The following is a 24,414-nucleotide window of genomic DNA, read 5'->3' as shown; positions in this document are numbered from 1 at the left end:
CATCAAAGCCCCTGTTCTCCTGCCCGGCTCTTCCCCTCTCTTCTCCTCCATGTGCACCCGCTTTCCACCTTGTCTGTCCAGACCACCTGGGTGAAGCCCAGTTCTCCTTCCCCACCCACAGGAAGGCTGGAGTCTGCTCGGCTCTAAAAGGTTTACGTGGGACCCCACCCCTAGTGGAAGCTGCTATCTGGCCCCAGTGTCCCACCCTCCCACCGCTGTGGCTACACAGGCCTCCAGCTGCTCTCCAGCCTCCTCGCCTACAACCTTCACATTGGCTGTTCCCTCTGCCTCCCCATCCATGACTTGCCCCCTCACCCTTACTTAGTCACCTCAGTGAGGCAACTCTGACACTCCTGTGGGTCCCTGGCGGCCCCTGCTGGGGAGCACGCACACTTGTTGTCCCTTGCCCTCCCCTTCCCTACCCACGGAGCGCGTCACCTCCGGACTGCTTAGGCTGCATCTACCTCTGACGCTGTTTCTGGGGACAGAGCCCATCAGTGTGTCTGCTGATGGATGCAACCCCTCCCAGAGCCAGACCGGGTGCAGACAGCAGACCTGAGCTGTCTGCCCAGCGACTCTGCAGGCTCCGGGACAGCAGCCCTACCCTCCCAGCCTCACTTAAAATTGTTCCTGAAATCAGTTCTGATTCTGAAGCATCTCATCTCCTTCACTCTGCTCCTAGGCCAATGACAGAGTGGCCATTCTGTGTGGCTCAGGAGGGGCAGCAGCACGCAGCCCAACCGCATCGCTGCAGGAACCAACGTTCCTTCTCAGTTCTCTACAAACCACCCTGTTGAAGGAAATGAACACATAAAAAGCACATCTGAGAGGCTGTGAGCACCAGCAGGTGGGAGCCCACCCCAACAGGGGCCTCTCCACATGCCCGGTGGCCAAGCCAGGTTACTGGGAGTCACGGAACAACTGAGAGTTAAGAACTTGGAGAGAAGTGGTCAAGCAAAGGGTCAACCAGAAGTGAGGACCAGGCCCGGCATTGGGATGGCAGGGGAAGGTCAGATCCGGGCTGAGGTGGGTCAACCGACAGGCACTGAGGTTGGGCGCAGGCAGGGCACAGGTGGCAGAGCAGGCCGGGGGGAGGCGGGGGTCACAGGCGTCACTGGCTGGAACAGGGGGGCCGGGCGAGCAGGTCACCAGCGGGGGTAGATGAGAGTACCTGCGAGTGGCTCCTCCTCCCGGCCTGGGGACGCCTGTCCTGCCAGCCCGCCTGCTTCCCCGTGGGCAAGGACACTGTCCATCTACCAAAAAGCAAGGGAAAAATGTCACGTCACTCGATGAGCTCAGCATGCCCGAGATCCCGCTCAGCCCCGCTTGTTCCTGGTCATCCTCATGTGTGGAGACTCATAACACCTTTATACGTGAAAGTTGTTTTGCATCCGTTAGCAATTGTTATAACAGAAATACATTTAAAAGCTGGCAACACACTTGAAGACTCAGAGGTGTCCGGGTGCTCTGGGCCCAGCCAAGTGCAGCATTCCCTTAATGGAGTAAAGTGTGGAGGAGGGGGCCCTGCCCTGGACGGGGTTACCCTCCCAAGGCTCCTCAGTGGATGCCAGCAACAGATGCCAAAATGCTCTGAAACTGCAAGGTCCAGTCATTATTCTAATCCTACCTAATGAAGAATGTTCCAGAAATATAGGCTGGGTTATGAAAATGCGAAAAGTCTTTACAAGGAAGAGACACTACCAATTCCTAAACACTTGTTACTTCCCAGCGCTCTCCCGTCTGTTCTCTCACACACTCTGGCGGGGTGAGGAAGCAGTCATCATCACCACTTCACAGAGGAGCCTCGGGCTCAGAGGAGAGCAGTCGTCAGGGTTGCAGGGCTGGCGATGCCCACCGCAAGATTCTCAGTGACCTGGCCGGAGACCCTCCAAGGGCGCTGGCCGCTCCGGGATGTGTGCACTCTCCTGGCAGGGGCGGGGATGCTCCCTCAGGGGCATGGGCAAGGGTAGGGCTCCTGGCCTTCACAGCGCTTCAAGTGACTGTGTTCTGTGTCCCGTCTCCATAGGGACAACAATGATGCCAGAATACTCTCCACTTGCCGCATTCCCCAGTGATGGCTGACTTACTTCATGGTTCAGGTTTCAATTATTAAATAATATTAACACATCATGAATTTGACATGACCTTGGCAATGTATATAGATTCCTTTATTAATGTAACTATTAAAACTTTTCATGGTCTTGGGCAGTTTTCATAACTCTTTAAAACTATAGATACTTAAATATAAAGAGTAAACATTTAAACAATGAAGAACAAGACTCTGGTAGCATTTCTGAGCTCAGTCACTGTTAACACCGCCCGGCAGATCCATGCATCACATTCCACGCACACGGAAGTAACACGCGTGTCCATTATGCACCTGGCATGCGATTCTTTACCATCAATGCATCTTAGGACTTTTTGACTCAACACAATCAGAGGTACCTTGGCATGAGATGTGAAATACTGTACACTTTTAATTTCAGAGAAATTAACCAAAATCATCTCCATATGGGTCTCTGCAAATTACATCCCCATCAAATTCCTGAGTGCTGTTTCTCTAGCCACTGCCGATGCAATTCACTCTCAAACACTCAACTTTGACAAACTGAAGGACGAAAACTGTTACCACAGTTTAATTGTTGACACTTGAAAGCTGTAAACATCTTGAATGAGGCTGAGCTCTTCCTCATGTTTACCAAGTATCTGTACTCTGTGTGGGGCCTCATCCACTAAGCAGGACAGGCGATGACTCACAAGGATGAGTCAGGAGTGACCACAGTTACAACCCCCCACTGCCCAGTATGAGTCCTCATCGAGCTATTTTTGGCTCTTTTGCTAGTAACTCTGGATGATGCTCTTAAATCCCTGTGCACTGATTAGTTGGCCCGAAGAGCATGAAACGCATGACTGGCGCCCCTATCCCCTCTGTACACCCTGCCCTCACCTCCCTCCCGTCACTGCTATGGACACTGCTGCTGTGACCTGATGAACAAGGTCTGCAATACCAGATCCCCGACCTCGACAGCCCCCCATTCCTGCAACTCTGCTCCTGGGCCCCCACCAGCCTGTCTGTGGCCCTTCTTTCTGACTCCACTGAGCTGTCTGGAGTCTGGCTCCATTTTCAAGAAGCCCTGCCAGTGAGGGTGCATATGCATCACTTCTCCCCAGGACCTCACATGTCTGAAAATGTATTATTGAGAAAATTCTTTCTTCCCTAAAGATTTTGTATACTTTCTCCAGTGAAAATTGCCGTGGAAACATCCAGGGCCAGCCTGATTGCTCTCCCTTATAATTGATATAAACATAAACAGCAAAATGGGTAGGAACTGAGAAAGGTACTTCATAAAGGAAGAGGAGAGGTCTAAATGGCCAATAAGCACATGAAAATGTGCTCAGTCTCATAGTGGTCAAAGGTGGGCAAACTAAAACCAGAAATAGATGCAAATACATGGACCTCCCTGGTGGCTCAGCTGGTAAAGAATCCACCTGCAATGTGGGAGACCTGGGTTCAATCCCTGGGTTGGGAAGATTCCCTGAGAGAAGAGAAAGGCTACCCAATCCAGTATTCTTGGGCTTCTCTGATGCTCAGTTGGTAAAGAATCCTCCTGCAATGCAGGGGGCCTGGGTCTGATCCCTGGGTTGGGAAAATTCCCCTGGAGAAGGGAAAGGCAACGCACTCCAGTATTCTGGCCTGGAGAATTCCATGGACTGTATAGTCCCTGGGGCATGGGATGGCAAAGAGTCGGACACGACTGAATGTCTTTCACTTTCACTTCACACACCCACTACACTGCCTTAATGTAATAGTCTGGCAATACCCTGCCAGGTGCTGGAGAGGGCAAGGTGCCTGGGAACTCCTAAACACCAGTCACTTAGGCTACTGTTTTCTTCTGAAAAATCCCTCTACTATACAGGAAAAAAACATGTATTCACTAATTAGAAAAATTATGATGCATTCAATCCCAACCAAAGATAACCAAACCATTTTTACAGGTAGAAAAGTATTTAAATTAACAGTGAAAACAAATTTATAAAAGTAATAAGCAGATGAGAAGTAAATAAGCAGAGTGTGCACTTGCGCAGATGGGATGTAAGCAAGGCCGATGGTCTGAGCTGGGGAGCTGGGGCTTCCCAGGGAACCCTATTGCAGGACAGTCCCTGGGGAGGCACTTTGGGAGGCACATCCTCATTTCTGCACTATTTCCTTCACCGACTTACAAACCTTTCTGAGGTTCACAGTTGTTTTGCACTCTGAGTGCATTTACAAGTAGAGTTCCAGCACAGCCAAGCACAATAGGATCTAAGGATGGGTCCCAGCCTGGGGAAAACCCAGACACACAGAACCAGACCCAGAACCATGAGTTGGGGAGGTCTGTCTACATCCTCTCACAGAATGGACACACACAGGCTGCTGCTACTCATCTAGACACGTGCACGAGGACATTCCTGCCATGCCTTCTGCTGTTGTTCAGTCGGTCAGTCGTGTCTGACTCTACAACCCCATGGACTGCAGCATGCCAGGCTTCCTTGTCCTTCACCATCTCCTGGAGCTTGCTCAAACTTATGTCCATCGAGTCGGTGATGCCATCCAACCATCTCGTCCTCTGTCGCCACCTTCTCCTCCTGCCCTCAATGTTTCTCAGCATCAAGGTCTTTCCCAATGAGTTGGCTTTTTGCATCAGGTAGCCAAAGTATTGGAGTGTCGGTTCCAGCACCACTCCTTCCAATGAATATTCAGGGTTGATTCCCTTTAGGATTGACTGGTTTGATCTCCTTGCTGTAAAGGGACTCTTAAGACTCTTCAGATCTACAATTCCAAAGTATCCATTTTCCAGCACACAGCCTTCTTTATGGTCCAACTCTCACATCCATATGGAACTACTGGAAAAATCAGAGCTTTGACTATATAGACCTTTGTCGGTAAAGTGATATCTCTGCTTTTCAATATGCTGTCTAGGTTTCGCACAGCTTTTCTTCCAAGGAGCAAGCATCTTTTAATTTTGTGGCTGCAGTCACTGTCCGCAGTGATTCTGGAGCCCAAGAAAATAAAACCTGTCACTGTTTTCACTTTTTCCCCTTCTACTTGTCATGAAATGATGGGACCAGATGCCATGATCTTAGTTTTTTGAATGCTGAGTTTTAAGCCAGCTTTTTTCACTCTCCTCTTTTACTTTCATCAAGAGGCTCTTTAGTTCTTTGCTTTCTGCCACTAGAGTGGTATTATCTGCACATCTGAAGTTTTGGTGATATTTCCCCCCAGCAATCTTGATTCCAGCTTATGCTTCATCCAGCCCGGCATTTTGCGTGATATACTCTGCATGTAAGTTAAATAAGCGAGGTGGCAATATACAGCCTTGACGTACTCCTCTCCCAGTTTTGAACCAGTCCATTGTTCCATGTCTGGTTCTAACTGCTGCTTCTTGATCTGCATACAGGTTTCTCAGGAGACAGATAAGGTGGTCTTGCAGTCTCATCTATTTAAGAATTTTCCAGTTTGTTGTAATCCACAAAATCAAAGGCTTTAATATGAAGTAGAAGTAGATTTTAAATGAAACAGAAGTAGATTATTTTTTGGAATTCCCTTGCTTTTTCTCTATGATCCAACAGATGTTGGCAATTTGATCTCTGGGTCCTCTGCCTTTTCTAAAGCCAGCTTGTACATCTGGTAGTTCTCAGTTCACATACTGTTGGAGCCTAGCTTGAAGGATTTTTCTGGTGGAAATGGTTACATCAAGGAATTGGTGAATGTCCCTTTTTTGGAGCCATAGTGCTATAATACCACTCCTAATAGTTTGTTTACTTAATTTGGGGGGTAAAAAAGTCATTGTAGAAAGGGGGGAAAGGATGCTGCTCTCTAAAATCTAGTGTAGTTTTGAGAAGCAGTGGGAAGAGGTGATTGCTTGAAACGTCATAGTGTGGTAGGATCTCCATTTTGCTGCTACGAGTACAGACTTTGAGGCCTCAGCCAGCAGAGCAGAATGAGTGTATAAGCCAGGATGTGGCGATTTCGCTCAGGACACACACCCAGAGTGTTGTGTGCATGCACCAGCCACAAGACACGCCAGATACAGCTCTGAGAGCGATGTGTGTGTGTGTGTGTGTGTGTGTGTGGTGTTTGTCGCTCAGTCATGTCTGACTCTTTGCAACCCAATGGACTCTAGGCCACCAGGCTCCTCTGTCCATGGGATTCTCCAGGCAAGAAATCTGGAGTGGGTTGCCATACCCTTCTCCAGGGGATCTTCCCAACCCAGGGACTGAACCTGGGTCTCCTGCATGCGAGCAGATTCTTTACCATCTGAGCCACCAGGGAAGCCCCCTGAGAGCAACGGGCCATCTTTAATTCTGGTTGCTCTGAAGGTTTTTTTGCTGTAGTTTTTAGGAGTCAAGCAATGATGCCCATACATGAAAAATTAGTTTTGTTTGCTTGTTTGCTTGCCTCTTTATTTATTCATTTCAGGGTCAGCTGTTTCAGAATCGAGCATATCTTCCAATGCTTTAGGAAACTCCAAGGCCTTTATATCTTCAAATATTTTTTTGAAATCTCCCCTCTTCCTGGGCTACTCATTACATACGTGAGATCTTTTGACTCCGTCCCACAGGTCTCTCACATTGTATTATTCTAGTCTCTTTTCTCTTGTGCTTCAACACTTCACTGAACCACTGCCCACTTCATGAAGCCCAAGTCCAGTGTTCTGTTACAGACATCCAGTGAAATTATTCATTTTGTATCCTTTATTTTTTTTAATTCATAGGATTTTCATAGATTATGAAATCATAGATTAGGATTTCACTTGAAATTTTCTATTTTAATATATTCTTTTTTTAATTAATAATCTTCATTGTTTTAAAGTTTTTGTCTGGTAGAGCAATTATATAAGTCCTCTGTGGTTTTAGTTCTCATCTCTTGTTTTTTTGCTCACTGGTCCACTTTTAATGTTTCACTAAATACTAGACATTGTGGTTGAAAATAATTTGGGCTCTAGACAATGTTATCTTGCTCCATAAAAAGGGTCCTGCTTTCTTCTTGGCAAAAAAATCAGTCGGTCAGTCAGCTTTGAGATATAATGGAATATACTAAGATATGCATATATTGTGTACACACTAAAAAGTTTCATCACATGTGTACATCCATAAAGTCATCACCAGTCAGGATAAGGAACAGGCACACTCTGGTGTTCTCTGTGGCCATCTGCAATTCCTTCCTCTCTGCTTTGCAACAACCACCATGTCCCAAGCAACCTCTGACTTGCTCTCTGACACTACAGAACTCACTTTCTTTAAAAGTTTATATAAATAAAAGCACACTAGATGCACACTTCCGGTCTGACCACTTTTACTCAGCGTAATTGAGATTCCCCAATGTCATTGTGTGACCATACACCACAATTTGTGTAGTCATTCATTTATGGATAGACACTGAGATGCTTCCAGTATTTCAGTTTATTAAAAAACAAATTTCTGCAAGCATTCTCGCTCAAGTTCAGTTCAGTTCAGTCGCTCAGTCATGTCCGACTCTTTGCGATCCCATGAACTGCAGAATGCCAGGCCTCCCTGTCCATCATCAACTCCTGGAGTTCACCCAAACCCATGTCCATTGAGTCGGTGATGCCATCCAACCATCTCATCCTCTGTCGTCCCCTTCTCCTCCTGCCCTTAGTCTTTCCCAGCATCAGGGTCTTTTCAAATGAGTCAGCTCTTCACATCAGGTGGCCAAAGTATTGGAGTTTCAACTTCAGCATTAGTCCTTCCAGTGAACACCCAGGACTGATCTCCTTTAGGATGGACTGGTTGGATCTCCTTGCAGTCCAAGGGACTCTCAAGAGTCTTCTCCAACACCACAGATAAAAGGCATCAATTCTTCTGTGCTCAGCTTTCTTTATAGTCCAACTCTCACATCCATCCATGACTACTGGAAAACCCATAGCCTTGACTAGACAGACCTTTGTTGACAAAGTAATGTCTTTGCTTTTTAATATGCTGTCTAGCTTGGTCATAACTTTCCTTCCAAGGAGTAAATGTCTTTTAATTTCATGGCTGCAATCACCATCTGCAGTGATTTTGGAGCCCCCCAAAATAATTCTTGCTCAAAGCTTTGTATGAATATACGCTTTCATTATGACTGGGTAACACCTCATAGTGGAATGACTGGTGGGTGTATATTTAACTAGCTTTTTGGCTTAACTGACAAAATGATTCAAAAGCAAAGATACCATTTTACATTCTCACAAGCAGTATGGGATGGTCTCCATCTTTGCCAGTGCTTGGCAGATGGGTCACACCAAGTAGTATCTCACTGTGAATTTAATTTGCATTTAGCTAATGACTAGTGATGTTTAACTTCTATTCATGTACCTACTTGCCATCCACACATTTTCTTTGGTGAAGTGGATGGTCAAATCTTTTGGTCATTTTTAATTATGTTGTTTGTTTCCTTAGTATTGCATTTTAAGAGTCAGTTATACATTCCAGATAAATTAGATTTGCAAATATTTTCTCTCAGTCTGTGGTCTGTCTTGTCATTTTCTTAATACTGTCTTTTGGAAAGTAGAAAATTTAAATTCTTTTAATTTAATGAGGTCCAATTTATAAACTTGTTTCTTTGATGGATAATGCTTTTAATGTATTAACTAAGTAAACTTTGCCTAATGCAAGGTCACAAAAAAAATCATGCTTTGTTCTTGGTGTATAAAATTATAGATTTCTGATCTGATTCAAATTAATTTTTATACATGATGGGAGATGTGGATGAAAGGTCTTTTTTTTCCTTTTTTTTTTTTTGCATCTGAATGCGTAATTATTCCAGCACCATTTTTTGACAAAACTAGCCCTTTCCATTAAACTGCCTTGGCACTGTTGTTGAAAACTGACTGCCCATCTATGTGCAAGTCTGTTTCTGATCCACTGGTCGATTTGTCTCTTAACACCAACATCACACTGTCTTGATTACAGTATTTTAAAAATAAATCATGGAACCAAGCGGTGTTAGTTGTCACATTTCTATCAAAAAATCCCTTGTTTTTCTTTTTTGGAATTCTCCTTGGGAGTCCACTGAACCCACAGACCAGTTTGAGGAGACTTAGTATCTCAACAACACTGAGTCTTTGTGCAATGTATAGTTTTCCCTTGATCTGTCTTCAATAATTCCATTCAGCAGTGTTTTGCTATTAGATGTACTGTTTTTCCATTTCTAATTATTTGTTGATAGTATAGAGAAAGACACTTGATTTTTTGTATCTTGTATATGGTAGCCTTGCTAAACCCAGTTATTCTTGCAGCCTCCTTTTGATGCTATAGGACATTCTACATAGACAAACATGTTGACTGAGAATAAAGACAGCTTTAAATCTTTCCTTCCAATTTCAATGTCTATTATTTCCTATTGAACTTGATAGAACCTCCTGGAAAATACGTAATAGAAGAGATGAGAACACGTGTCTTTGCCTTACTCTCAACTGCAGGGGAATGACTCACTGTTTCACCACCTTGACAGCATCAGCTGTGAACCTATCACTGATGCCATTCACTGGAAGCCTCCTTCTATTCCTAGTTTCCTGAAAGCTTTTACCTGGAGTGGATGTTGTGTATGTTAATCATTTAGTCATGTCCAACTCTTTGCAACTCCATGAATTGTGTGGCTCACCAGGCTCTTCTGTGCACGGGATTTCCCGGGCAAAAATACTGGAGTGGATTGCCATTCCCTTTTCCAGGAGATCTTCCTGATGCACAGATTGAACCCAGGTTTCTCCCATTGCAGGTAGATTTTTTACTATCTGAGCCACCAGGGAAACCCCTGGAGTGGGTGTTACATTGTATCAAATACTTTTACTGCATGTACTGAGATGATACAGTTTTTTTTGGTTTTGGTCTGTTAATAGGGTGAATTATATTGATGAAATTAAAAGATGCTTGTTCCTTGGAAAAAAAGATATGACAAACCTAGACATCGTATTAAAAAGCACAGACATTGGTCTGTCTAGTCAAAGCTAAGATTTTTCCAGTGGTCACGTATGAATGTGAGAGTTGAACCATAAACAAGGCTGAGGGCCGAATAATTAATGCTTTTGAACTGTGGTGTTGGAGAAGACTCTTGAGAGTCCACTGGACTGCAGGAAGATCAAATCAGTCAATCCTAAAGGAAATCAATCCTGAATTATCATTGGAAGGACTGATGCTGAATCTGAAGCTCCAATACTTTGGCCACCTGATGCAAAGAGACAACTCATTGGAAAAGACCCTGATGCTGGGAAAGATGGAAGGCAGGAGGAAAAGGGGACAACAGAGAGCAAGATGGTTGGATGGCATCACCGACTTAATGGATATGAGTTTGAGTAAACTCCAGGAGATGGCGAAGGACAGGGAGGTCTGGTTTGCTGCAGGCCATGGGGTCACAAAGAGTTGGACACGACGGAGTGACGGAACAACAACCAAACAACATATTGATTAATTTTAGAATGTAAATGATACTTTGAATTTCTGGGATAAAGTTCAATTAGTTATTCTATTTGATTGGCTAAAATTTTATTGAGTTTTCATATATGTTCATGAGAGATACTCGTCCATAGTTTTCTCTTCTTCTACCTTTGCCTGGCTTTATTATTAGGGTAATATTGAACTCAGAATAATTTTGGAAGTATTCCCTCCTTTTCAATCTTATGGAAGAGTTTATATAGAACTGGCAATATTTCTTCTTTAAATATTTAATAATATTCCCTAGTAAAGTCATTTGGTCCTGGAGGTTTTTCCTGGGCCAGAGGAAGTGGTTTACAACAAAATTCACTTTTTAAATCTATTTTGGAGAATCAGGATAATCAACCTGTACTTGAATTAGCTTTGGTATTGATACTTTCTTTCAAAAAACAATATGCATTTCATCTAAAGTAATTTAATGTGTTGGCACAAGGCTGATCATAGTATATCCATTTTTCCTGTCTGGCTACAGGTTGATCAATTTCATTGATTTTTCTCAAAGAACTACCATTTGCTTTCACTGATATTCTCTATCATTTTTTCTAGTTTGTATTTCATTAATTCCTGTTTTGATTCCTATGATTTCCTTTATTCTGCTTACTTTAAAGTGATCTTTTCCTGGTTCCTTGAGGTAGAAGATGAAGACATTTCTTCTTTACTAATGAGGTGTTTCATACTCTAAGTTTCCTTCAAGTGCTATGTTAGCTACATGGTAAATACTGTGATGTGATGTGTTTTCATTTTCATTCATTTCAAAATAAGCACTTTTCATTTCTTTTTTGGTTCCTTCTTGCTCCATACATAATTTCAAGTATTTGAGGATTTTTCAGATACCTTTCTATAACTGATTTCTTGATTCCATCGTGGTCAGAGAACATAGCTGGTGTGATGTGAAATCATTTAAACTTATTTTATGTCTCAGATCGGTTCTATCACACTTCAAACATGAATTGCTCAAGATTAAACCCTCTTTCAAACGCAGCCCACCCCCAGTGCTCTACTCCTGGCACAACTGGCCTTGGACAAGAAGTAGAGGGAGGGGAGGCATTTGTAGGCTCTCGGGAGTTGTGTCTCTATGGTGGTGATGGCAGCGGACGACTACAGCCGCTGTGCTCCTGCTCTGTCTCAAGCTGCAACTCCGGGAAAGCCAAGGTAAAGAAGGGTGTTCATCCCGTTTTCAGGGGATGGGTGATGGGTGAACAGTGCAGCAATTCACTGAGAAAACTGTGCATCCCAAAGGTATGGGAGGGAAGATACGACCTCATCAGAAAAGTTAGACTTTCAGGGAAAATATGAAAAGTAGGTCATTTTGACTGGATAAGGCTGGTTGCTCCAACATCTAGGGTTTGCACCTTTCTGGACTTAGCTAATATTTGGGAAGTAATGCAAATCTTAAAAGGAAAACTTTTGCTTAACCTAAAGAGTCCAAGCCTGCTATGAAGCCAAGTGGAGGGAAGGGAGGGGGTTCTCTGCTACTTGGTGAGCAGCCCACCAGACACATCAAACATACCGAACTCCCCCTGAACTACAGGGGGCTGCCAGTCCTGAACCAAATTGTCCTATTTCCCTCAAATATAACAACTAAACTCAAATATGCTTTACCAGAGGAAATGCATATAGCTGAATTTGCCATCTAAAATAGTTCAGGTGATGACATGACCTAAAAACTGAATGACCATCCTAAGAGTCATCTGGGCTCACCCCACACTTGACCACATCCCTCTGGCATCTCTGACTGTGGACCATGGACATGGCCCCCCAGTGCCTCAAACCTTCATGATTTATCTCTGAAATCCTTCCAATGTCTCCTTACCCTGAGCCTGCTCTGGACCCCTGGGTTCCTACCATGGGTTCCAGTTACACTGTATTCAATCCCAGAGGCCTTAAGTGGGCTAGCCCCGCTGCCTCCCTGCCGCCCCTGCACAGCCCCAGGAACCTGGACAAGGACACTTCGTGGGACCTAATGCACTGGCTGCCCCCAGTTCTCCCTGTTCTGCTCCAGTCTGGCACAGGGGTGGAGCTGCACAACAGTGGTTGGCCTTGTGGTCACACTCTTCAGTGACGTTGCCCGGCCCCCACCCAACTAATATTGTTTGGACAATATGCTGCTCTGAAAGGGCTTAAAACTGACGTTTATTCTTTAGAAAGGGCAATAGCATGTGAGATGGTTGGATGGCATCACCGACTCAATGGACAAGAATCTGAGCAAAGTTCTGGAGATGGTGAACAGGGGAGCCTGGTGTGCTGCAGTCCAAGGGGTCACAAAGAGTCAGATACAACTGAGCAACTGAACAACAACAACTCTTTAGCCACCCGCCACAGTACACGGCTGAGTTTACCATCATCTCAGATTTCTCTGTGCCATCACCGAATACCCACCAAGCACTCCAAATGAAACTGTAGTGCATTCACTGAACACGCCACCTGTGGGGCCCTGTGTGGAGTCATTACTTAGCCCAGCATCCTGGCCTCAAAATATACCATCTGTTGATGCGGACATGGGAAAGCTTAATGTCACAAAATCCAAAGACTTGTCCCAGAGGACAAGAGCTGCAGTGTCATGAGGAAGGTGTCGCTCCACGGACAGTGACGCAGACTCCAGGCTACACAGGAGCAGAGAACAAACCCTCTGAGTGGTGCCAGAGGGCAGTGAAGGCACCTTTATTCCCTGCCACCCTAGTTTCTAATCAGTCAAGCAAAGAAATCAAGACCACAGACACTCACACCACACGCATGGAGGTGACAGCACAGGTGGCTGGGAGGCCCCTCTGCAGTCCCTCCAGAGAAGCAGTGTGTGTGGAGGCTGGGGGTGGGGAGACCAGGGTCCCAGCCAAACCGGGTGCCAGGAGGAATCAGAGGCCACAGAGCCTCCTCTCAGCACCCTACAGGCTGCTGGCCCCCACAGCGATGTGAGGCCCAGCCCAAGTGAACTGTTGCCCAGCTCCAAGTCCACAGACCCGGGACAGGACTCAGGTGGCCGATGCGGGATACGTCCACCAGCTTGGGAGACAAGGCTGACTTCGGCCTTCAGGGAGGAGAAACAGAAAAACACTGAAGCCATGAAAAAACTTATGCCACACAAAGGAAACACCAAAACACAGCAGGAGGTAGAAGAAGAACATATGTTCAGAAATATGTACAGAAAGAAACATAAGTGATTTTAGTCTGCAGCCTGCCATGTGTTTTCAGAGAAAGAAAACAAAAACTCATGAAATGGGAGATCAAAAAAATTATAAGATGGCATTCAAAAAGCAAGAGCAATTAGTATATCAAGAAACAAAGTTATAATAGAATTGCTTTAGACAAAATCAAGTCTAGTAAGCTGTAAAGAAATGTAAGGCTCTGGGCCCTGATGGAGAACTTTCAGCAGGGGAGGACGGGGTGGGGGAAGCAGCACCAGGCCACATGTTCCCTGGCCACCCGCATTTTCTAGCCCTTCCAAGAAGTTACCAAAATCACCCAAATGGTGAGTTCCCTCTCTGTAGACGCAAATGGAACAACTGTCTGGGTGGCGGTTATGGGGTCAGGTGCTCTGTGGAGGACTGACAACCAGCCCCACACGTGGGGAACCTTGCTATCAGGGAGAGGGTACACACACAGACATACACAGGGAGCCCTCCTGTCGGGGAGGGGACACACACAGAGCCCCGCACCCCAGGCGTAGATTCGGGAGGACAGGGAGGCACTGGTCACAGACTGCAGGAGAGCAGCATGGGGAAGGCCCTGCCACCCTGGCACCTCGAAGGGCCTAGCGAAGTGGGAGGAGACGTGGGATCTGCTGGGCATCATCCCGAGCTCCAGGAAGAGCCCAGCCTGCTGCCTTCTGCTGCCTCAAACATCAGGGCTGCCACTGGCAGAACAGGGCATGTCTGCCTGTCCCCTCCACTGGGCAGTTTAGGTAGAACTGAACCAGCTGCTCAGGCTGAGGGCACATGAAATGGGCACATGAATCTGCTAAACAGATTTAAATCTCAGCAACTTACAAGGAAAAGTGGAGCTGATATATTTTACTAAATCAAGTTGAATTATCAGGAAACTATCACACAAGAATGTGATAATGATATACTGGAAAATCTGAATAAATCTCCCTTCAAATGTATCTGCTTTGCCACCCATCAGAAAGCACGATTATACCCCACAGCCTGATGCTAAACAACAAGAATTCTGCTAATGATTTTCACTGTGTAACTGAAATGCCCTCAGCAATTTACTGTAAGTAAAAGCAAAGTCGTTATTCTAAAGGAGAACATCTCCACCTGCAGGAGCAGTGGGGGTGGGAGCGACAGGGAGCCCCCTGAGCCAGCGGCTCATCACAGCCTCTGGCGGGGACACAGTTGCTGACTTGAGATCCACCAAGCACTTTCCCTGTTCAGGTGTGTTGTCCTAATGTTTTCAACTGTTGTTTCTACCAACTTCTTCATTTCAGGAAAATATTTTTTTTTAAACAAAACATCTGATCACATCACTCCTTGCTTCACACCAACCAAAGGCTCCCCCGCCCCACCTCCACAGCACCAAGCAGCCCAGAGTGGTCACCGCCGTATGGTAATCTGGCCCACGAGGGCCGCCGGCTCCCACAGCTCTGTCCACCTGGAGCAGGCACTCCATCTCGCACCACCCTAAACAGCTGTACCTCCAACTGGGCACCTCCAGTGCCACCCACCATCCCAGCCCCCAGCAAAACCCCCTGGCCACAGACTGAGCCCTAAAGACAGAGGAGTACTTAAGACAGTCCCTCCAAGCCAAACAGGCACAGGCCACACCCAGGAGGGGCGGCTCCCAGGCAGGGTGGTTCTGGATCAAGCTGGGTGTGGACTGGGTGTGCAATAGCAGGGGGTGTGCATGTGCCCGTGCCAGAGACACAGGGAGATCGCCACACTCATCACTGTCTTATTTTACATACAAGATACTAACTCACACACTTATTTCCACTTGGCATCTGGAAACCTGTCTGGATCTCTAGAGGCCTGCTGTGCCCATGTACCTCTAGTTCCCTGGACTAGGCTCTCCTCGCAGCTCGCTGTGTGCAGGGCACATGCATGTGCAGGGAGGAGGTCCTCCAGGCTGTGCCCAGGGAGGGGAGAGGGAGTCGACGCCCTGCCCAGGACCACCCTGGGCCTGCCTCAGCTACCCTGCCTGTGTAGAGCATGTTTCTGGTGCCCTGGCCACAGCCCTCCTTCCCCAGGGAACAGCGTCTCTGGCCCGGCTCTAGCCTGCGCCCAGGGAGCTCACATTTGTCTCCTGCTGGCAATGATCACTTAGCAAACACAGACTGATGGCACTGCTCCTCTTGCCAGAATGTGGCAAAGAGAAACAAACGTTTTAAAGCTGACTTTTATGTTCTATGACTTTGCTTAAATTAAAAGTGTGAAAGTACTCTCAGGGTGGCTGACTCCATACCCTGGTCCCCAGGCAATAACCACATCTGCCTTCCCTCCCAGGAAACTCTCTGAGGGCAACATCCACCCTCAACAGAAGCTGCCCCATGAGTGCCCTGCCCCCTCCCCTGAAGCCAAGGTCCTGAGAGGGGCTGTAGCAGTGAGATGAACGGGGACAGAAGTCGGGTCAGGACACCCCACAGCCTATACACAGGGGGCGACAAGGGCACAGCCAGCTACTTGTGCTCAGCACAGTCGTCTTCATGAAAGTGTATCACAGAAACAATGATTTCAAGAAGAATAAGAGAGGAGAGGGGGGCTTAGAGCTAGTTTCACAGTAGTAAAGCTATCTTTCTGCAGGGTTCTTAGTGGTGAAAGCCACACGCAGCAGTAAACGAACAGTATGATCAGAAGCTAAGCTAGCTGCTTGTTTGGTAAAGATGGAATCAAGCCCCATGAGTCCTGAGCGAGACCAGACTGGACCAGAACCAGTGACCAGATGAAGGCTTCCAGGAGCAGACACGCGGGGCAGAGGCCTCAAGAGAAGAGCAAGGTGGCTGTGTCTGATGCTGTGTGGAGCTTGTGACCCACTGCATCCCAGGAAAAGCAAACCACTCCCACAGGGCTAACACCACTGAGACAGGGTCTGAGGTCAAGTGCCCACGTGGGAAGCTGTGAACACACCTGAGCCCAGTCACCAGGGCCACCACGGCCACACTGTCCACATCTGGGAGACCCCTTCTCCTGACCCTCGGCTCCACCAGGCACTCAAGCAGTTAGTCCTGCCCCTCTACCTTCTCAACTGCAGAGTACTCTGCAGAGTTCAGGGGAAAGAGCGAAAGGAGAGCAGAAATGAAATCTGTGTGCAGACAGCCCTGCAGAGCAAGTCCCCCTGTGACCATGGGCACCATTGCGCCAGCACTGAGGGGCCAGGGTCCACCTCACTTGGAGCCTCAGCAGGTGGGGAGCTGTGGCTGGAAAACTGTGCCCAGAGTACCGCACAGGGTCCGGGCATGACTAGAGCACGGTGAGAACCGAATGGATGCTGAATAAATAAATCATCATCCAATATGTCATCCAAGCCAGAAATAGGGAACCGCAAAATGTGTCCTGAATAATAGAAACGCCCTGGCCATTTGTACCTCGTCTCTGGCTAAACTGTGGGTAAGAGGGAGAGCAGGGCAGGCCTGGTTGCGGCACTGGCTGCCCAAGAGTGCGCCGCCTGGAAACTCCTGGAAATGGTGTGTCTGGCTCAACAATGAGTAAGAAAGCAAGTCAGACACTTTTAAAATTAGGTTACGTAGACAAAAGCCTATAACCAAAGATAAGATAAGGACGATAACCACAACTGTAAGACATGGAAAAGCCCAGCTCATCCACTGAGCTGAAGGTGAGTGATGGTCCAGGAGGAGACACCCTCCACCCCTGAGGACACTGGAGAAGCTCCTCAGCCAGAGGGCAAGGTGAGATACACCCAGGGGTTCTCCCTGAAAAGAACAAAGCACAGCGGCCTCCCCTTGGTAACACACTTGTAAAGGTCACAGTGGGGCATGAGGGAGCCGAGTGCCATCACCACCCAGGGCGAGGACGTGGCTTCCTCCTCTCTCCCCCTCTTGGATCTCTCGCTTCAGGGCACGGAGCCGCCCTTGGGAGCCAGGGCCTCTGGCCTAGCTGACCTGAGGGTGACGGAGCGCAGCCACACCTGCACCCTCGTGACAGACTCAGAGCCAGAACCACCAGCAAAGCCACCCCTCCACTTCTTACCCCAAGATAATAACATGTGTTGTTTTAAGCCACCCAGTCGTGGGCGACGTGTTACACAGCAACAGAAAACAGCACTGAAAGGAAGCGCGGGAGGGGAAGGCTATGGAGACGTGACTGTAAAGAAAACCAGAGTACAGAATACCAGCCTGAGTCAGGAAGGCGAGAGAACTGTGTGGAACAGTCAGAGAAGTGGAGAGAACTGAGAGCAGGAGGCCGGAGAGGCTTGCAGAGTGCCGCCCAAGTGGCAACTTCCCGCCGGGGAGGCAGCTGTGTCCCCGTTCCTGAGAGGCAGGGTGCGAGGAGAGAGGCAGGGCGCCTGAGACAAGCCATCCCGGCCACACACCTGGCAACCTCCTACCGGACTCACTGGAGACAGGCGTTCTCACAATGCAAACCTCATCAGCCAACTAAGAGACAGCATTTGAAGAAAACCAATGTGATAAAGGGCTTTCCCCGTGATTCAGACAGTAAAGAATCTGCCTGCAATGAGGGAGACCTGGGTTTGATCCCTGGGTTGGGAAGATCCTCTAGAGGAGGGCACGGCACCTCACTCCAGTGTTCTTGACTAGAGAATCCCATGGACAGAGGAGTCTGGCAGGTTACAGTCCATGGAGTCGCAAAGAGTCGGACATGACTGAGCGGCTAAGCATAGCACAATGTGATGAAAGAGACACACCAAGCTCTAAATAATGGCGGTCTCTGAGAATCACAGGGCAAACAACAAGCTTGCAATTTCTATGTTCAAAGCAATGGACAAGATTTTCCACACAGGAGGAAGAAACAAGTAGACAACTTGAGAGGGAAAGATATTGTCAAAAATCAAAGAAACTATGGACATGTACTGTGTAATTGGACACAGCTTCAGAGTGAAGCAGAAAGAAGATGAAGCTAAGGAAATTTCCAGAATGCAGAGTGAAAGGAAAAAGAGAAAGAAGGTATGAAAGACATGAGGAAGAGATCCTTAAATCCCAGAAGGAAAGAACACAGAGGATCCAGAGAACAATATTCTGATTAAACCAAGAAAATCCAAGGATGAGGAGCGAATCTTAAGCTCGCCGATGGCATCACCATGGGGTTGTGGAGATGGGAGTTCTGAGTGTCAGTCTCTCAGTGCAGCTCCATAAAGCATGGAGGCCACTGATAGTACTGAAGCTTTGGTGTATCTGGATTTAGATACCATTGTATGTTGTGCTTTCTACATTTCTTAAGTTTCTTATGTCTCCTTTATTGCCTTCTTGTAGATATTTTATATACTTTATACATTTTGCCATCTTGTAGATATTTCCCTCTACCACTTTATACAGTTTTTTCTTTTTACTTCTTACCCTAAAAATGATCACATGAGTTCCTAACTATCAAACTCTGATATCTTCTCTCTCCACCAAAACAAGCCCTGGGTCTTAAGACCCTGTAACTCCACTCCCTCGTCCCTCATGTGGCCCTAGTCATGCATTTTAGTTCTCCTCTTTGTCATTAAGCCCAGCAGACATTTGCCTCATTGCTTTAAGCATTTAATGTATATTTGGATTCGTGGAAATCCACTCAACCTTCTCTGTTTTTAATTTCTTCTAAAATCTCAGAGCTTCTGTACAGAAAACGTTCTTTCCTTTTGAAGTATATCCTACAGAAATGCTTTTAATAAAGGCCTACACGCCCAAGGTATCTCGGGTTTTGTTTCTACGAAATGTGTTTACTGTGCCCTTATTCCTGAACAATTTATTCACAAAGTACCAAAAAACCCAAACAAACTTTCTGGCTAACCAAAAGATATCTGACAAGATAAATCACATGAAATGTTAAAGGAGACTGCTCCAATAGAAGGATGAAGGCATCAAACAGAAACTTTTGTTTCATGGATCCACGCAAAAAAGTGACAAGTATCACAACAAAGAAATTGAATTCATAGTTTAAAACTTTCTGACAAAGAAAACACCACACTCGAATGGCTTTCGTGGAAAAATTCTAGTAAACAATTAGGAAATACAGTACACCAATTCTACACAAACTCCTCCAGAAATAAAAAAATAAAAAAGTTGCTTCTCAACTCATTTTCTGAGGTCAAAATTACATCAACAACAAAACCACAAAAACCAATTTCAAGGAAAGAAACTTACACCCCCAAATCCTTCATGAGCATACATGCAAAAATACTTAAACAAATCCCTTTTATATAATACATCATAACTAAGTAGGATTTGACCCAGTAATGTAAGTTCAGCATTTGACAGTCAAGCAATGTAATCTACCATTTTACAGATTAAAAACTAAAAACCATTTTTTTAATAGATGTAGAAAAAGCATTTGACAAAATTCAACAAGCATTCATGATACAAATTTTTAAATTCTTACACTTAATAAAAGGGCTTCCTAGGTGGCACTAATGAAAAAGCATCTGCCTGCCAATGCAGGAGATGCAAGAGTTGCGGGTTTGATCCCTGGGTCTGGAAGATCCACTGGAGTAGGAAATGCCAACCCACTCCAGTGTTCTTGCCGGAAAAATTCCATGGACAGAGGAGCCTGGTGGGCTATAATCTATGGTGTCACAAAGAGTCGGACATGACTGAGTAACTGAGCACAAACCTGATAAAGGCGTCTATGGAAAACCTACAGCTATTGTCGTACTTAACGGTGAGAAACTGAATCCTATCTGCTCAAGATGAGAAACAAGGCAAGGATGTCCATTCTCACCATCTCTAACCATCATACTGGAGATTCCAAGCACAATAAAGGGAGTAAGAGAAATAAAGAGTATACAGATTGGAACCTGTAAAAGAAATAGACACAAGATCGCTATACAAAAATCAGCTGTATTTATCTACATGAACAAGAAAAATTCAAAATAAAATAAAGAAAACAATTATATTTGCAAAGGCATGGAAAATAATAAAACATTTAGGAATAAGTTTAACTAAAATGTAAGACTTGTATTGTGAAAACTAAAAAGGAAAAAAAAAAGGACTGGCTGTATATTGTCACCCTGCTTATTTAATATCTATGCAGAATACATCACACAAAATGTCAGGCTGGATGAAGCAGAAGGTGGAATCAAGATTGCCAGAAGAAATATCAACAACCTCAGATATGTAGATGATACACCTTAATGGCAGAAACTGAAGAGGAACTAAAGAGCCTCTTGATAAAGGTGAAAGAGGAAACTGAAAAAGCTGGCTCAAAACTCAACATTCAAAAAACTAAGATTATGGCATCCGGTCCCATCACTTCATGGCAAATAGATAGGGAGAAAATGGAAACAGTGGCAGATTTTCTTTTCTTAGGCTCCAAAATCACTGTGAACAGTGACTGCAGCCATGAAATTAAAAGATGCTTGACCCTTGAAAGAAAAGCTATGACAAACCTAGACAGCATATTAAAAAGCAGACATTACTTTGCCGACAAAGGACCGTCTAGTCCAAACTATGGTTTTTCCAATAGTCATGTAAGGATGTGAGAGTTGTACTATACAGAAGGCTGAGCACTGAAGAACTGATGCTTTTAACTGTGATGTTGGAGAAGACTCTTGAGAGTCCTTTGGACAGCAGAGATTAAACCAATCAATCCTAAAGTAAATCAACTCTGAATATTATTGGAACGGCTGATGCCGAAGCTCCAATACTTTGGCCACCTGATGTGAAGAGTCAACTCATTGGAAAAGACCCTGATGCTGGGAAAGATTGAAGGCAAAAGGAGAAGGGGGTGGCAGAGGATAAGATGGTTGGATGGCATCACTGATTCAATGGACATGAGTTTGAGCAAACTCTGAGAGATAGTGAAGGGCAGGGAAGCCTGGCGTGCTACAGTCCATAGGTCGCAAAAGAGTCGGACATAACTTAGCAACTGAATAAAAACAACAAAGACTTGTATCATGAAAACTAAAAAATATCACTGAAATAAATTACAGAAGACCTAAATAAAGATATCTTCTGTTCCTGGATTGAAGGACTTCCTATTTTTAATAAGGCAATACTCCAAAATTTATCTACAGATTCAAGACAATCATTGTCAAATGCCCATCTATCCTTTCTTACATATATGGGCAAGCTGATCCTATCACCCAGATGGAACTGCAAAACAAACAACAACAACAACAAAAGAATATCCAAATACTCAAAAACAATCTTGAAAAGAATAAAGTCAAAAGACTCATCCTTGCCAATTTCAAAACCTACTACAATTCTATGGAATTTGAGACTGCATAGTACTGGTTGGCCAAAAAGTTTTAACATCTTACAGAAAAAAATGAGTGAACTTTTTGGCCAACCCAATACTAGCATAACGGTATACATATAGATAATGGCTTAGAACTGAGTCTAGAAATAAACCCATACATCTATGATCAAGTGAATTTCAACTAGGATGCTGAGACCATTCAATGGAGGAAGGAATAGTTTTTTCACCAAATGTTGCTGGGACAATTGGATATCCACATGCAAGAGAATGAATTTGGACTCTTGATTTATACCATATAGAAAAATTAACTCATAATGGATCAGAAACCTAAATATAAGAACTAAATTATAAAGCACTTAGAAGAAAATAGGGCAAGAGCTTCACAACACTGGATTTGGAAGTAATCAAAGAAAAAAATAGATAATTGGACTTCATAAAAATTGTAAACTTTTGTGTATCAAAGCACACTACCAAAGGCACAAGTAACCAAAGAAAAAATAGATAACTGAATGTCACAAAAATTTAAAACTTTTGTGTATTAAAGCATACTGCCAAGAAAGTGAAAAGATAATACAAAGAATGGGAGAAAAATTATATCAATTATATATCTAAGGGTCTAGTATTCAGAATTTATAAATTCAACAATGAAAAAAGACATACCAATTAAAAACTGAGAAAGGAATTTGAATAGATATTTCTCCAAAGAAGATATACAAATGGCCAACAAACACATGAAAAGATGCTTAACACCACTAGTCACTAGAAACATGTTAATCAATACCACAATAGGATATCACTTCTCACCATCTAAGATGGCTAGAACCCCAAAACTGGATGATACAGAGAAACTGGAACACCGAAACATTGCTGGTGGGAATGAAATGGTATAGCCACACTGGAAAATATTTTGGCATTTCTTCAAAGAGTAATCATTTGGTCCTACAATTCCACTCCTAGATATAAACCCAATAAATTAAAATATATATTCATACAAAAATATTTGTAAATAATTATAACAGCTAAAAGGTGGAAATAACTTAAATATCCATCAATTGATGAACAGATAAAGTGTGCCATATCCCTATGACAGGTTATTATCTAGGCCCCAAAGGCATATAGTACTAAAAGATGCTGTACTATACACAGACCTTGAAACAATTATGCTAAGTGAAAAAGCCAGTCACAAAAGGTGATACATGCTTCCGTTTACATAAAGTATCCAGAATAAGCAAATTCATAGAGACAGAGAGTAGATCAGTGGTTGCTAGGGACTGGGAGAATGTTCTGGAATTAGACTGTGGTGATGGATGCACAAGCTAGTGAACATACTGAAAACCACTGACCTTTACACTTTAAAATGGTGACAGCCATGATATAGAATTTTATCCCCAAAATAAAATAAAAACAAAGAAGATGCTGATTACCCTCAAATGAATCTGTAGATCCAACACAATTCCAATCAGTCTTTTGTGTAGAAATTGACTAATACTAAAATTTCTATGGAAAAGCCAAGGACTTAGAATAGGAAAACAGATGACATGCTGTTATACATACAAAATCCTGAAAACTCTACCAGAAAACTACTAGAGCTCATCAGTGAATCAGTAAAGTTGCAGGATACAAAATTAGAAATCTGTTGCATTTCTACACATTAACAATGAAAGATCAGAAAGAGAAATTAAAGAAACAATCCCATTTACCACCACATCAAAAAGAATAAAACACCTAGGAATATACCTACCTAAGAAGGCATAAAAAAGAAAGAAAGAAAGCCATTTGCAGCAACTTGGATGAACCTAGAGATCATTGTCTAAGTGAAGTAAGCCAGAGAAAGACAAATAGCATATGATATCTCTTATATGTGGAATTTAAAAATGACACAAATGAACGTACATGCAAAACAGAAATAGACACGCAGACACAAAACACAAATTTACGGCTATCAAAGGGAAAAGGGGCAGGGAAGGACAACACACAGATTAACAAATATACAAAATAGATAACTGACAAGGACCTACTATAGCACACAGAACTATACTCAATATTTTGCAATAATATATAGCAGAAAAGAATCTAGGAAAAATAGGTATATTTGTATGCATACTTGAATCACTTTGCTGTATACTTGAAACTAACACAACATCGTAAATCAACTATACTCCAATTAAAAAAAAAAGTAAAAACACTCAATTTTGAAAAAGAAAACTAACATTGGAGGGTTCATCCTACTTGATTTCTAGGCTTACTCTAATACTACAGTAACCAAAATACTGCATTGTTGGCAAAAGGACAAGTGTATAAAGCAATTAAACAGAATACAGAGTCCAGAAATAGATCCACCCATATACGGTCAACTGATGAAGAAAAGACAATTAACAGGGAAAACACAGTACTTAACAAACCACGCTGAAAGAAATGTACACCGACAGGGAAAAAAGAAACTGTACCTGCAGTTTGCACCATATTAAAAACAAAACAAAAGAAAAATATGAAATGGATCGGGGGGAGAATGTAAAACCCAATACTATAGAATTTCCAGAAAAAAAAAATAGGAAATAATCTTTGTGACCTTGAGGAAGGCACAGAATTTTTGGTTAGGATGTAGAGCATTAACTATAAAAGAAAAACTAAACAA

At 44.2% G+C, this 24,414-nt stretch overlaps 1 protein-coding gene across 14 annotated transcripts in view; it reads right to left on the bottom strand.

The window, feature by feature from the left end:
• PCBP3 (poly(rC) binding protein 3) overlaps nt 1–24,414 on the bottom strand; it is a 229,948-nt gene that overhangs the window by 91,341 nt on the left and 114,193 nt on the right. For 10 of the 14 annotated variants that reach the window (XM_027548070.1, XM_027548079.1, XM_027548021.1 and 7 more), the window contains one exon: nt 1,172–1,253. The exons of the other annotated variants lie outside the window; for them this stretch is intronic. The gene's annotated coding sequence lies outside the window, so the exon portion shown is untranslated. The remainder of the gene's footprint in view (nt 1–1,171; nt 1,254–24,414) is intronic. 14 annotated transcript variants of the gene reach the window in all.

The sequence above is a fragment of the Bos indicus x Bos taurus genome, chromosome 1 (genome assembly GCF_003369695.1).
Source record: "Bos indicus x Bos taurus breed Angus x Brahman F1 hybrid chromosome 1, Bos_hybrid_MaternalHap_v2.0, whole genome shotgun sequence".
Lineage (NCBI taxonomy): Eukaryota > Metazoa > Chordata > Mammalia > Artiodactyla > Bovidae > Bos > Bos indicus x Bos taurus.
Note: the sequence above shows the minus strand (reverse complement) of the source record. Positions and strands in the feature narration are given on the sequence as shown.